Here is a 15,700-nt window from a genome sequence, read left to right on the forward strand (position 1 = left end):
GCCGCTCCGCGGCATGTGGGATCTTCCCGGACCGGGGCACGGACCCGCGTACCCTGAATCGGCAGGCGGACTCTCAACCACTGCGCCACCAGGGAAGCCCCTGTGAAATTCTCGAGGGCAGGGATCCTATCTTTATCTCTTCCATCCTCCTCAGTTCCTAGGACAAGGTTAAAGTCCCAGGTAGGTCCTCAGAACCAGGTTGCTAATAATCGAATTGAAGGAAATTTGGGAGAAGAATGGTGTGAAAGAGAGGCTGCAGGGGAGAAAGAGGAGGGAGAAGATGGGCTCCGGCTGTAGCAGTTTTCATGCAGGGCATGGCCACTTCCATTGAGTCTGGGATTCCAGGCTCTGTGGATGGATGTTGTTGGGGTGACCATCCCTCCCCTCCCCCATAACTATTTGCATTTGGGGCTGGGCTGCTTTGGGGGGGGTCTCTGCCCCTCCCCCCCGTAACAATTTGCATCCAGGAATTTACATAGATGTGAAGGAGCTTTCTGAGAGGAGGCAGGGCCTGGCCACCTTGCCATTTTCCTCCTTTGTTGTTCAAAGGCACCTGTGGTGAACCTGGACCTGGAGGTGTGGGCAATGGAGCCAGGTTGCAGAATGGTATGGCTGCTCCCCTGAGTAACTGGGCTTCTCCCTGAGGCTCTCAGTAATAGCAGTCCTGTAGCTCCTTGGTGACCTACCTGGGATTCCTCGGCATCTGCCCAGCTATGCTAGAAGCAGTTGAGACCAGCAAGTAGGGCTGTGTGGGGAGAGGGTCACTGTGGACATTTTATCGTAAATGTAAACGGGATCTCCCTTGTAGGCCCAGGAAGGGGAAACCTGCCACATTCATGCTGCTCCCAGGTCCCCTTAGGCTGCTCCCTGTCTGGACCGCCCTCTCCCCAGGGTGATGCTTGGTAAACTCCCCGGGGGGACCTGGCTGGATTCCCCACGGTGGAGGAAGACTCTGCTTGAAGGCCTCTGTAAGCAGGTCTGTCTCCTGAGTGAAATGGGAACCATGACTATCTCCCAGGGCTGCGAAAGAGGAAAACCAGATCTTATTCAGGCCAAACAAAGGGCTTGAAATTGCTTTACTTCTGTCTCCCCACATGTCTCCGATAAGGCTGGCAACCCGGAGCCCTCCATCTCAGAGCACCTGGACCAGCGGGTCCCCCGGATGGTGCTGAGGGCATGCATCCCAGGCAGAGGGACTGCTCCGAGCCGTCTGGGTTGCTTCTCAGCCTCGAGTTCCCGCTCGGACAAAGGATGTACTCAACCATAACGCCCATGGGACCAAAGGCAAGGCGGCAGGTGGAAGCAGAGCTGCAAAGATAGAAGTCGTTGGAGGAGCACGGAAAGGTCAGTGACCCTGTGAAACCGAAACACTGTTTGGAGGTTTAGACAGGGAGAGCCAGGAAGCACGGAGCGGGCTCCTAGTGGAAGAAAGGTGAAAAGAGAAAAATCAATGATGCGGGAAGCTCCTCCTCACATCCTTCAAACGGCTGCTGGGGGAAGAGGGGGAGGGCGCGCAGGATCTGGGAATGTATTAGCTGCCTGATCGCGTTACCAAGGGAGTTGTGGAGCCCCAGTGCCCGGCCGCCTCTCACGAGACGGCAGATAATTACGGACGGGTCTCTGGTTTGACACAGCTCCGTCTCAGGGAGAGGGATGGAATATATGACCCCCTTCAAGGCCCCCTTATCTGTACCAAAGCAGGTTACCGCAAGACAAAGAGAATTCTGGCAGCTATCATATAATTAGTTGTGTTGTATGCTTCCTTTAGCTTTTAAGAGAATCTCCCAACGAAAGTCCTAAGTGCTCAAGACCACAAAGAATTTGAGTTCACTCCCCGTCCCCAGCTGTCTTTTATTTAAATAATAAAAGCTCCAGGCTCCTGAAATCTTGATGCAGTGGCTTGATGGGTAACAAGAGCAGGATCTTTAGCTTTCATTAGAAACGCCTGTGTTTCTCTTTGGTTAAGGGAGAGCGGAGTATGTTGGAGCAGAGTATTTAGATGAGGCTCTTAATTTGAAAAGAATGTGAGAATTAATGCTTAAGTTTAATCGGAGCCTGAATCATCACAGATAGATTTTTACCCTCTTTTCCTTAATCAGTTTCACCCGAATTAATTCTTCTGTGGCTAAGTCTTGTTGCATTAGATAGTCTGCTGATTATTTCCACAATCAAGGGACTGTATATTCATGCATCTTTAATAAGGGAGGACTGCAGCCTTTCTCATAAGTGATCCTGCTGGTTGGCAGTTGCAGCAGCTAAAATAATTATAGAGCAGATTACTTACCTTTAAAGCATTGTTTGCTGTCATATTCATGCTAGGTGACAATTTGGAAGAGCTCCTAAGGCTGCTGTAATCGGGAAGAGGAGCTGGGTATTTAAGTGGCAATTTTCAATGTCAAGTGCTGTTTATTCATAGGTCAATGCCTTTTTAAAAAAATAAAAAATAAACACAGGGGTAATTTGGTCCTGCTGGCTGATGAAGCCATGTGCTACAGACTTGCAGGTCATTCTAATTCTATGCTTAGTTTAAAACCTTGACTCTTAGAAGGATCTGCTTCTGAAGGCTACGGGGCACCTTCTGCCTTCAACCATGACTGGTCCAAATGTGGTTCCTCATGTCTGATTATGACTTGTGTGATGGGGTGCTCTCGTATCAGACTCTGCAATCTAGAAGGCTTGAAGCAGGGGACACAGTCATTTCAAAGCCTCAGCTGTTTTCTGTTTAGCAAGAGGACAAAAGGAAATCCACCTAAGGGAATAGACTGCTTTTTATTTTGGGAAAAACACTGGGCTTTTTGATTATGCAGAGGGAAGGTTGGCGTTATTCCAACATGGACAGGTTGAGACAAGAGGAAAGCAATGGTTATGCATACCAATACAGAAGGCTCTCTTTCTAGTGGGCAGACAGAACCACCACTCGTGGCAGAATTTCACATGGTGGAAGAGAGGCTTTCCTCTTCTCTCTTGGGGAAAACAGAGTTGGGGCCTGAACTCCAGGCAGGGGAGATCTGGCCAGTGGCCCTCCTGCCTGTGAGAGTTGGGTTAGCTCTGCAGTCTGATGGTGGCCGGAAGGCAGTGTGGGGCTGGGGGGAGGCACACAGGGCACCCCAGGCCATGGGTCAGTGGACTCTAGGAGAGCCTGTAGGCAATCTCCAACTTAATTGTTTTCCTTGTGTAATTTTAACTCTCTTTTGTCAACCCCAAGCCTTCAGCGGTTTTCTTAACCTTACAGCCTTAAAAAAAAAAACTAAGAGCCCGTATCCACATTTGGAACAAAGGTGGGGCAGGAGAATGTGCTTTTCCTTTCGACCCCCTACTCTAAAGCCTGTTCAAGGAGGCATGGTGGTCCTGGAGCCCACGTGAGGGGCCACAGATTGGCCTTGGGGAAGGAGGAGGCTCATGGGATCCAGGGGACGATAGAGGCTCGGGCTGAGGCTTTGCTCAGGTGCGCAGGTGCAGAAGTGGAAAGGGACAGACTTCCTTCCCCATATCCTGGAGAGAGAGACCTTCAGAAGGAGAAAGTACGGCTTGCAAATTACACAGCACGGGTTGTTGGCTAGCGGCCATCTGGGTTGCCCTTAATATACACTGCAGTTGGCCAGAGTCTCAGAGGTTGTCCTGCCCTCCCTGCTCTCCACACCAGCTGTTCAGGGAAATTGCCAAACTGTAGCAGCCTCCAGCTCATTTCCCAGGAACGCCACTGCCAGCTGCTCTGCGGAGCTCAGAGCCAGCAATTAGAGGCGTCATTGAACCTTAGGTCATAACTCCCACCCCTACTGCAGATGAGGACACTGACCAATTCTGGGGCCATTACTATCTGCAGTGAGATGATCAAAGGAGGTGAGCTGGCCCCCCAACTCCAACTCCCACTTCACTGGTAGGGAACCTGGGCTCAGAGAGGTAACATGACTTGTTCAAGGTCACTCTATTGATCAGGGACAGGTTCATGACTTGGGTCCTAGGTCCCCCAACTCCTAATTCAACTCTCTTTCTGGATAGCCCATCACTCAGGTGGATTTCTTTTTTTTTTTTTTTTTTTTTTTGTGGTACGCGGGCCTCTCATTGTTGTGGCTTCTCCTGTTGTGGAGCACAGGCTCCAGACGCACAGGCTCAGCGGCCATGGCTCACAGGCCCAGCTGCTCTGCGGCATGTGGGATCCTCCCGGACCGGGGCACGAACCTGTGTCCCCTGCATCGGCAGGCGGACCCTCAACCACTGCGCCACCAAGGAAGCCCGATTTCTTTTTTTTTTTTTTTAAGATTTTTTTGATGTGGACCATTTTTTTTTTAAGTCTTTATTGAATTTGTTACAATATTGCTTCTGTTTTGGTTTTTTGGCCACAAGGCATGTGAGATCTTAGCTCCCCGACCGGGGATCAAACCCACACCCCCTGCATTGAAAGGTGGAGTCTTAACTGCTGGACCATCAGGGAAGTCCCCCTCAGGCGAATTTCTTTTTCACTGGAGAGAAAAGGGCTAGCTCAGGACATCCAGCCAGCTTGCCCTTTATTTACCAGATCGCCAAACACTTGGTCAGGTTTGGTCCTTCCAATCTCCTACGCTCCTTCAGGAGTCTTAAGGACACCTCCTTTGATCATTTCACTACAGATAGTACCAGAATTTTTCAGTTTTCTCATCTGTAATACAGAGATAATAGTAGGAGGGGTGATTATTAATTGAGTTAATTCCATGTAAAGAACTCAGAACAGTGTGTGGCACATAATAAGTGCTCAGAACAGGGTGTATGTGAACTCAACTCATTTTCATTATGTATGAAAGGCTGTGCCCAAAGGAGGCTGCAATCCAGTAAGAGTCAAATTTGAGTGGGGAAGGCACTCTGATCCCCAGCATTCATCCGTCAGTCAGTGGTCCCAGAAGCTAGGAAAGGAACAGCTGTACCCTAATAGTTCCCAGTCACCTGCTCTGGTCAAACCAAACAACAGGGTGAAGCCCAGCCCTGAGGCTGTGGGGTGCAGGAGTGGAGAGCGAAAGCAGTGGGAGATGCACTTACACTTTCATATCAAGCCAGCTTGGGTGTTGGCCTCACTTACCAGGTTTGGTTCTGCAACTTCTGCATTTCATAACTGGGGAGCCTCACTCAGGATGTAGAACCCCAGAAAGGTAAAGGTGTAGTATGGGAGTGGAAGAGGGCAGAGGACCTCCGTTTCCTCAGAGCCGTAGGAACCTCCCAGGTTACATGTAGGGAGCTCATTTTGTTTATTTTTTCCTTTATTCTTTGTTCCCCCTTCTCTCCTTTCCTTCATTTTCTGCCTTCCTCTGATGTTAAGTCCCTCACTCCTTGCATCCCAACCCCAGAGCTTATCACAGAAAATAAATCAGACTGAAGGGAGGGGGCAGTTGCAGAGACCATTTCAAGGAAGTGGTTTGACCCCCTCACCAAGGTAAGTAAATCCTTCAGAATTAGCTTGTAAAGTGGACTGGAGAGGAAGGAGATCTTCCAGGGGAGCCTGTAGCCCCAGAGCTGTTGGCTGAGCTCTAGGGCCCCTGGAGACAGATCCAACTCGGTCCTGAGAGCTAGGCTGGCTTTTAGCCCAAGCTTCCTGGTGGTGCTGGAGCACCTGTGAGGCGGTCTCAACTCCGACCTTTGCTCTAAGCTCCCTCAGGCCAGGGACTGGGTCGTAGGTGCTTTTCTTTTCTTTCATTTTAATTTTAATTTTATATTGGAGTATAGTTGATTAACAATGTTGTGTTAGTTTCAGGTGTACAGCAGAGTGATTTGGTTATACATATATCTATTCTTTTTCAAATTCTTTTCCCATTTAAGTTATTACAGAATATTCAGCAGAGTTCCCTGTGCTATACTGTAGGTCCTTGTTGGTTATCTATTTTAAATGTAGCAATGTGTACATCATAAGTGCTTTTTTTATGTTTTGTTTTTAGAATCAAATATTTTCTTCATTTTAAACTAGGTTTGTTACTTTTTTTTAAATATATATTTATTTGGTTTCACTGGGTCTTAGTTGCGGCATGCGGGCTCGTTAGTTGTGGCATGAGACCTCTTAGTTGAGGCATGCATGTGGGATCTAGTTCTCTGACCAGGGGTGGACCCTGGGGCCCCTGCATTGGGAGCGCAGAACCTTAACCACGGTGCCACCAGGGAAGTCCCATCATAGGTGCTTTTAAAGCATAGGATTGGGAGTCCCAAGATCCAGCTTGGCTTGGGGCTGGTCTACATTTGGGCTGTGTGAACTGGGGTGAGCCTTTAATCTCTTTGAACTTCAGCTGTCCTCGGGTCTGGCTGAGATAATGTACGCTAGTGTTCTGTGAACTGTGAAGTTCAATGCTGAGGGTAGTTATGAATACTTTTACTGATTTAAAAAAAAATCATCATTATCATTTCCAGCTCCTCCTGAGGGGCTTCATACAGTGTAGGTGGTCAATAAGTAACTAATCCTGATACTGTAATTTATAATAAGAAATATATCTTTCTTCTTCCTTTTCTGGGATAAGAACGCCTTAAAAACCTTAATTTCCTAAGTGATTAGAATGATAAAGGTGCATTTTGTTATTCATAACAAGCCTCTTTCAACCACTTTTGAGTTTATGTTAATGTGGTGACTTTTAGAAAGCCCATAGGTAACCTAATGATGGGGGCTGGTTGCCAGGGGAACCAATGTGATTAGAGGGTTGCAACTTTTAGCTCCCCCTCCACCTCTGGGGGAGACTGAATTCAATCACCAATGATCAATAATTTAATCAATCGTGCCTCTGTAATGAAAACTCCTTAAGACCCAAAAGGACAGGGTCCAGAGACCATTCAGGTTGGTGAACACGTGGAGATTCGAGAGAGTGGCCCCCCCAGAGAGCAAGGAGGCTCTGTATCCTTTCCCATGTATCTTACCCTGTGTATCTCTTCCATCTGTCTCTTCCTGAGTTATATCCTTTTATAATAAACCAGTGATCTAGTAAGTAAAATGTTTTCCTGAGCCTGAGTTCTGTGAACCTCTCTCGCAAATGAATCAAGCCTGAGGAGGGGGTTGTGGGAATCTCTGATCTATATAGCTGGTCATTCAGAAGCACAGTGACAGCCTGGACTTGCAACTGGTATCTGAAAAAGGAATGGGGGACAATCTTGTGGGACTGAGCCTTTAGCCTGTGGGATCTGATACTATCTCCAGGTAAATAGTGTCAGAATTCAATTAAATTGAAGGATACCCTGCTGGTGTCACAGAACTGGTTTTTTAAAATCTTTTATGTAAATATGTATATGTATATATATATATATGTATACATTTTTTGAAGCATAGTTGATTTACAATGTTGTGTTAGTTTCAGGTATACAGCACAGTGATTCAGTTTTATATATATGTCTGTGTGTGTATATATATATATTTTATATATATATATAATATTCTTTTTCAGATTCTTTTCCCTTATAGGAGTATAGCTCCCTGTACTATGCAGTAGGTCATTGTTGGTTATCTATTTAATATATAGTAGTGTGTATATGTTAATCCCAAACTCCTAATTTATCCCTCCCCTGCAAATCCAGATAGTTTAGTGTGCAGAAAACCCACACACCTCGTGTCAGAAGTGTAACAGTGTTGTAATGGCGTATTGAGAGTATAAGAGACATGCAGGAGGAGCACATGTTTTATTTTATACTGACGATGTCAGCTTTTTCTGCACGAAGCTGGCGTTGGTCAGCTTAGACTAAATTATTCTGTGTAACAGGCAATCCCAATCACAAAGGGTGATTTCTCGCTCATATTACTTGTTCATTATTCAACTCTGTTCCATGTCTTCATTCTTAGACTCGGGTTATAGAGGCAGAACCTCTCTGGGGCATGTTTACCTTCTGGGAGAGGAAAAGAACAATGAGGAACCACTCAGTGGCTCTCAAAGCTTTATGATGTACATCACTTCCATTGGGAAATGAAGTCACATTCAACGCTGACATCAGTGGGGCAGGAGGTATACTCTTCCTATAGGGAAGAGAACCAGGAAGGGGCAGTGTAGGGGCGGTAGCAAATATTTTTAAACAAACAGTAATCTACCCACATAGCAGTTTCATATTTTGAATATGCTATGGCTGTAAATATACTAATGTTTATGTAATAATAAACTAAGTATCGCAGATTTTGCTGTACATTAAATCCATATGACTCTTGTCTGTCCACCTACATTTTGCCTAACCTTCAAGGCCCACATCAAGTCTCACCTCCTCCATGCAGCCTCCTTTACTGATCACAGCATTTATTGCCTCTACAATTCATTCTGTTACTCTTGCCTGCCTTTATTGGCTGCTGTTCTATATGTGTCTTATCTCCCCTAGTAGACAGGGAGTCTTGAGAACAGGGACTCCATTGTATAATCCACTGGGGATCTCAATCTCTTCATGGAAAGTACTCAGTACGTTCTTATGGAGACAAGTTAAATACTTTAGTATGGAATTTTATTTTTAGGGAGTAGTCCTCCATGCTAATGTGACACAATTCCCATTTTGACAGATGGAAAAACTGAGGCTTCAAGAAGTTTAGGGCACGGTCAGGACTGGCCTCCCAAACTCCTGAGACCACCCCAGCACTCTTATCCCCCAAGCTGCCTCTCACCGCTCCATGGTGTGCATGTCTAAAACATGTTTAATCTTTAATGAATCATTTCTGAGACCCATGTTCAGGTCTGTCTGTGATCTGTATCACTGAGGTAAGATAAATGGCAACAACTGGAAGGTCAGCTGCTGAGTATATTGGGTTAAAGGAGCTGAGGAAGTAAATCACTTGGTAAGTGAACTTCCAAAGGCTAAGATGTTAAACTCCAAGCCAACCAGGATTTAATTTGATTGTTCCTGAGGTCAATGCCATTTTTATTGCATGCTAATAAAAGCCTGAACTCTGTTGCCAAGATTCAAAAGAAATCCTAGTTGTCATTTTTCCCTCCATTGGTAATAAAATGGAGACTGTCAAATTCAGGAAGCCTAGAAGAGAAGGAATAGCGGAGAAAACGCAGAGCATTTCCCCCCTCCCCTGGTCTTTCACCTCTGTATTCAGGACGGATGGAGTCATGTCATCTTCCTCATCTGTGTTGTGGTGCGCTAGGAACAGAGATCCCTTTCTGGGGCCAGCATCCCCCTTCGGATAGCCAGTTACTTTGGGCCAGAAGGAGGACAACTCGGGGTTTCTGCAGATGTCAAGCTCAGTAGAGGAGCCCCCCCTCAATCTAGAGCCCTTGATTCCCTATCTTTACTCATGCCAGACTTCTCATGCCCATTCTCTTTTAACTAGCAAAGCCACTGCCAACTCTACACGTGCCCAGTTCACTTAGACTCTTAAGTCATTCAAAATGCTTCTTCTCCCCCTGGAATTCGCTCTTCAGTTCTCAGAGTCATGCCATATTCCATGCTTGCTTCAACATCTAATGTAAAGACTACCTGTTCCAGGAAGGATGCCAGGCTTGGATTCATCTGGTCACCATCATTCCAGGGTACCACCCACTTTAGGACAGTTACACAGAACTATGTACATGGGATCTGCTTGACATCAGCATGGCACAGGGGAAAGCACACCAGTTGGAGGAGTCAGGAGGCTAGGGATCTAGTCTTTTTTTTTAATTAATTAATTTAATTTTTAAAATTAATTAATTAATCTTTGGCTGCATCGGGTGTTCATTGCTGAGCACAGGCTTTCTCTAGTTGCGGAGAGCGGGGGCTACTCTTCGTTGCGATGCACAGGCTTCTCATTGCTGTGGCTTCTCTTATTGCAGAGCACAGACTCTAGGCGTGCAGGCTTCAGTAGTTGTGGCACACAGTCTCAGTAGTTGTGGCTCGTGGGCTCTAGAGTGCAGGCTCAGTAGTTGTGGTGCACGGGCTTAGTTGCTCTGCAGCATGTGGGATCTTCCTGGACCAGGGCTCAAACCCGTGTCCCTGGCATTGGAAGGCAGATTCTTAACCACTGTGTCACCAGGGAAGTCCTAGGGGTCTAGTCTTACTCTTACAGTTACTGGATGTGTAGTTTTAGGCAAGTCACTTGATGTCTCTGGGCTGTTTTCCTTATCTACAAATATAAGAGTGCCTACCTTACTGACCTCTTCCAGTGGTTTGTAAGAATCAAGAGCAATGACATGTTCCTTCATTTAACAAATTCTTAATGAGCGAGTGTTCTCTGCTAGACCCTAGGGATACAGCCGTGGATAAGAGGAGCTCAGTTCCCACTTTCTTTTAGCTTACGCTTCAGTAGGGGACATAGGGAATCAAATCATCATCGAAACAACCATGTGTCTTTGTTATCTATTGCTGTGTAACAAATCACCTCAAAATTCTGTGGCTTAAAACAACAAGCATTTTATTATTCCCTGTCTCAGCTAGTGGTTCTTGCTCAGGGTTTCTCATGCAGTGTCAGCCAGGCATTGGCTGGAGCTAGAGCTAGAAGCATCTCAAAGTTTTCCTCGCTCACATGTGTGGCTGTTCATACCTGCCCTGTTGGCTGGGATCCCAGATGGACTTGTCGGCTGAAACACCTACATGTCGTCTTTTCATGTGGCCTGGGCTTCCTCACAGCCTGGCAACTGGTTCCCAAACAAGAAAGCAAGGCAGAAGAGCATGGCATTTTTATGACAAACTTGAAAGTCATTTGGCTTCACTTGTGACATTGTCTCCTGGTCAAGGCAGTCACAAAGGCTCGTCTAGATTCAAGGGAAGGGACAGAGATCCCACCTCAATGAGAGGAATGGCAACATCATGTCATAAGAAGAGCATGTAGGATGGGATGTATTGTGGCAACCATTTTTGTTGTTGGTTTTTTTTTTGATTTTTTTTTGGCTGTGCTGCGTGGCCTGTGGGATCTTAGTTCCCTGACCAGGGATTGAACCGGTGGCCCCTGCAGTGAAAGTGTGGAGTCTTAACAAGTGGACTGCCAGGGAAGTCCCATGGCAGCCATTTCTGGAAAGTACAACTTGTTTCATTATTATAACATGTAAATGCTTCGATGAGTGCCAGGCAGATAGGAAATGGTCAGCCAGTGTTAACTGTTTGCTCTTAGATGCTTTGAAGGAAAATCATGTGATTTCTGATGATTCCTAGAAAGGCCAAAACATTATGCAAATGTGAGGGATTGGGTTTTTTATTCTGTATTCCATGGTACTTTTGTGTGTGTGTGTGTGCGCGGTATGCGGGCCTCTCACTGTTGTGGCCTCTCCCGTTGCGGAGCACAGGCTCCGGACACGCAGGCTCAGCAGCCATGGCTCACGGGCCCAGCCACTCCACGGCATGTGGGATCTTCCCAGACTGGGGCACGAACCCGTGTCCCCTGCATCAGCAGGCGGACTCTCAACCACTGCGCCACCAGGGAAGCCCCCTTTATTATTATTTTTTTAAGCCATTTTAACTTTAAGTTTCTCAAGAGCAGAGACCACACCTTCTCACCTTTTCTGGATTATTTCACTCTTTTGATTCATTACCAGAAAATATCAGCTCCCTCATTGATTGTATAGGTGAGATATAAAGGAGTTGTTAAGAACTGGGGAATAAGGTTGGCCTGTGAGAATGAAACTAGAAAATCAACACATAATGGATGCAGTCATGTGTGTGTGTCTGTTTTATGTATTTAGTTATTTTATATACATATAAATATATACATATTGCTGTAACATATTGCTGTGTAGCAAACCACCCCAAACCCAATGGCATAGAAGAACGGTCATTTGATTGTGCAGGATTCTGAGGCAGGAATTTAGGCACGGCTCGGCTGCAACACTCATCTTTGCTTCCCCTGCGGTCAGCCGTGGCGTCTTAAGAATCAAGATGGCCTTACTCACATATCTGGGTTCTGGCTGTCTACTGGGGTGTCTTGGTTCTTTCCTATGTGGCTTCTTATCTTCCACACTCTCTCCATGTGGCCTCTCCAACAGGTTAGCCCAGAGTTCTTTCCATGGAAACTAGTTTCCTAGAAGTCAGAAATGGAAGCTGCAAGGACTGTTAAGGCCCAGAAGTCCCAGAATGTCATTTCTACCCTAGGACCAGCCCAGATTCAAGCGGAAGGGAAACAGACTCCATGTGGGATGGGTGGGATTGTTGCAGCCATCTTTGGAAATGATCTATACAACATATAACAACAGTGGACATCTGGACCCCCACCATGTGCCAGGTGCTGTTTTAACAGCTTTATGTGCATTAACTCATTCCATCTTCACAACAGCTCCATTAAGTAGGGTCCATCAGTAGCCCCATTATGCAGATGGGTAAACCGAGGCAGAGAGTTTCAATAACTTGCCTGATACAGATTGTATGCCCAGAGCCCATGCCCTACGGGCCATTCCTGTGCTCTACTGCTGTTCCTTAAAGAGCTAACAAGGCTCACAGGCTGCGCCAGAATAGTCAAAATAATATGAATAACCGCAATTAAACTAACCATCACTTGAACGGCTAATATCAAGCACAAGGGGCTTTACATAGCTTGGTTACCTCACTGAATCCTCATTTCCACCTCAGAACCCTGCAAGTTAGCTCTTATTCTCCTTATTTTGTAGATGAGGAAACAGACACAGAGAGGTGAAATAATTTGGATAATTTGCCCAAGCAAGATTTAACAGTAGCCAACTAAGTTGCATTAACCAACCTGGGGACATGTGTGGGTAGCAGGGGCAAGGGGGCAGACTCCCCAGCACTGCCTGTGGGAGCAGCCTCAATCCACAGACATCCTGGCCCCGGGCAGGGAGAGGCCCGGGCTGGCAAGAGGCCATTGCAGCCTTTGCCAGTCACCACCTGGAGTCCCTTCCTCCCTTGCTGTGGCTCCTTGCTCACCACCTTGCTCACCACATGGCCTTCTGCCTATAACTCACCTCCCTGCACTGGGTACCTGCAGAGAAGGGATGCAGGCCCGTAGAGGCAGGGGTCCCAGTCTGCTGGGCAGTTTACTCAGGACTCCCGCCCTTGCTGTTCGCTTTGCCTGGAATGCCTCTGATCGTGGCTCTGAGGAGGTGGCCTTGCCTTAGCTAAGTGGCCCCCCTTCCTCATATTCCCCACACCTAACCCTGGTGCTTAACATGCTCTATTAATTATTTATAGATTAAAAATATTACCAGACTATTTTTTACAGCAGTTTTGGGTTCATAGCAAAATGGAGCTGCAGGTATGGAGCGTTCCCACATAAGCCCTCCCCTCCGCACCTCCCCCATGCACCAGTGTGACACCTTTGTTTCCTCGTTATTGACCAAAGGCCATAGTTTACATAAGGCTTCACTCTTTTTGTTGTACATTTTATGGGTTTTGACAAATTTGTAATGGCATATATCCGACATTATAGTATCATACAGAGTAGTTTTATTGCCCTAAAAATCCTCTGTGCTCTGCCTGTTTATCCCTGCTTCCCCCAATGTTTGGGGCAACCTTTGATCTTTTTACCATAGCTATAGTTTTACCTTTTCCAGAATGTCATGTGGTTAGAATCTTACGGTGTGTGGCCTTTTCAGATGGGCTTCTTTCACTTAGAAATACGCATTTAAGGTTCCTCCACGTCTTTGCATGGTTTATTAGCTCACTTCTTTTTTATGGCTGAATAATATTCCATTGTCTGGATGTACCACAGTTTATTTATTCATTCACCTTCTGAAGAACATCTTGGTTGCTTGCGAGTTTGGGCAATTATGAATAAAGCTTCTATAAACATTTGTGTGCAGGTTTTTGTGTGGACATAAGTTTTCAGCTTCTTTGGGTAAATATCAAGAAGCGAGACTGCTGGATCGTGCAGTAAGAGCACGTTTAGATTTGTAAGAAACTGTCAAACTGTCTTCCAGAGTGTCTGTACCATTATATAATCCCACCAGCAATGAATGTGAGTTCCTGTTGCCCCGCAGCCTCATCTTCCAGAGTGTCTGTACCATTATATAATCCCACCAGCAATGAATGTGAGTTCTTGTTGCCCCGCAGCCTCACCAGTGTGTACTGTTGTCATTGTTTTAGATTTTGGCCATTCTTAATAGGTGTGTAGAGGTATCTCATTGCTGTTTTAACTCACAATGACACACGATGTTGGGCATCTTTTCACATGCTTATGTGCCAACTGTATTTTCTGTGGTGAGATGTCTATTTGTTCGGATCTTTCCCCCAGTTTTTAATCGAGTTGTTTGTTTTCTTATTGTTGAATTTTAAGAGTTCTTTGTTAACATTTTGGTTAACATTCCTTTTCAGATATATCTTTTGTAAATATTTTCTCCCAGTCTGTGGCTTATTTTCTGATTCTCTTGATAGATGTTTATTGTTTTCTCCCCAACTAAAATGTATGTTCTGTGAGATTGGAGACTTTTATTTATAGCTGCCTAGCACATAGTAGGTATTCATTAAATATTAGAACGGAGGGAAGAAAGAAAGAGAGAAAGAGAGGAGAGAAAGAAAGAAAGAAAGAAAGGAAGAAAAGAAAGAAAGGAGGGAAGAATTAGCATTCTGGTCTATATATCAGTATTTTATTACTCTGGTTGATGTTAGTCTATCCCTAAGAGACAATCCACCCTCAGCCTGTTGACAACATCAAGTTTTGGAGCCTGATGAGGGATAGCCTCAGACTCTGGAAAAGTCATTAAGGGATGCTGTGGCCTTGGGAACCCTCTTGGGAACCAGCTGGCCTCTTCCCCTGGCACCACCCTCTCTCTTGCTACACATTTTCTTTCTAACATCAGCAGATTGTATTTCTTATGGGTTATTATGGGTCTTCAAAACGGAGACCCTCTCCCGACTATTTTGCCTTCTACAAAGGAGTGTGTAGTCATGTCCAGTTTTGCCAGTCCTGTGTCAAAGAGTTCCTAAGGCGCTGCCCCAACGGGACCACTAGCCATTGGCCCTGTTCTGGGCCGTTTGCACGTAGTTCACTTGGCATTGGCTGCTTTACTCTCCCCGGTTTCTGCCCTTTCCCTCCAGCAGCCTCTGGACTCTGCTGGGCTGTGAGAGTTGATCTGGACCTGGAATTTGTTTTGCTTTATCACCTTCCCCCAAATAGGTGTCAAGTTATTATGTGTTAACCCCCTAGGGACCCCTGCTGTCTCTGGAGCTGGGAAGAGGGTAGATGGGAAGAGATGGGAGTGGTGGTAACATTCTTGATAATACTAATTTTTTGAGCACTTACCCTGTGCTGGCCCCGTGCTAAGAACATAATATATGTTATCTCATTTAATCATCAAAAACTCAATAGGACAGGCATATTATTACTATTATCATCCCCATCTTACAGGTGACCAAACTGAGTCATAGAGAGGGTAGGTATATTTGCCAAGGTCAGACAACAAACAAATGGCAGGGCCAGGATTTAAGCTCAGGACCCGTACCATGATTTGACCACCGCAGTATAGCCCTCTGTCTCCCTGCCCGCTACAAAAAGTAATGTCTCTCTTCCTCACAACTCTGCAGAGGACACAAAATTAGCCTTTAGTACCTGTGATTCCAGCTGCCCACCTGAACCCTGGAGTCACCCCCAGGGCTACCCCCCTCATGGTATCCTCTCCAGGCTCTGGTGCTCCCTCCCCCCCCACAGGAAACCTGCAGCTTCAAGGCAAAGGTGCCCCCATCTCACCCTCCAGTCCTCCTGGAGGCTCTTATTAGCAGTACCTTCTCAAAAGCCATTCAAGGAGACCTTGTGGGTTCCAAAACAGAGTATTGAAATGGTTTATCGCCTCATAAACAGCACTCCGCAAGGACGCTGCAGGCCCATGTTGATTGACATGCTCAGTTCCTGTATTTTCGGGTTTGGATTTCCCTT

The 15,700-nt window shown here is 46.1% G+C and overlaps 1 long non-coding RNA gene across 1 annotated transcript in view; it reads left to right on the plus strand.

The window, feature by feature from the left end:
• Nucleotides 1-25: 25 nt before the first annotated feature.
• LOC113623744 (uncharacterized) overlaps nucleotides 26-15,700 on the plus strand; it is a 39,504-nt gene continuing 23,829 nt past the window's right edge. Inside the window, exons 1-2 of the long non-coding RNA XR_003434044.1 lie at nucleotides 26-180; nucleotides 1,109-1,344. This is a non-coding gene — a long non-coding RNA (uncharacterized LOC113623744). The remainder of the gene's footprint in view (nucleotides 181-1,108; nucleotides 1,345-15,700) is intronic.

Source organism: Aethalodelphis obliquidens, unplaced genomic scaffold, assembly GCF_003676395.1.
Source record: "Aethalodelphis obliquidens isolate GAN/ISIS:26980383/991018 unplaced genomic scaffold, ASM367639v1 scaffold12, whole genome shotgun sequence".
Lineage (NCBI taxonomy): Eukaryota > Metazoa > Chordata > Mammalia > Artiodactyla > Delphinidae > Aethalodelphis > Aethalodelphis obliquidens.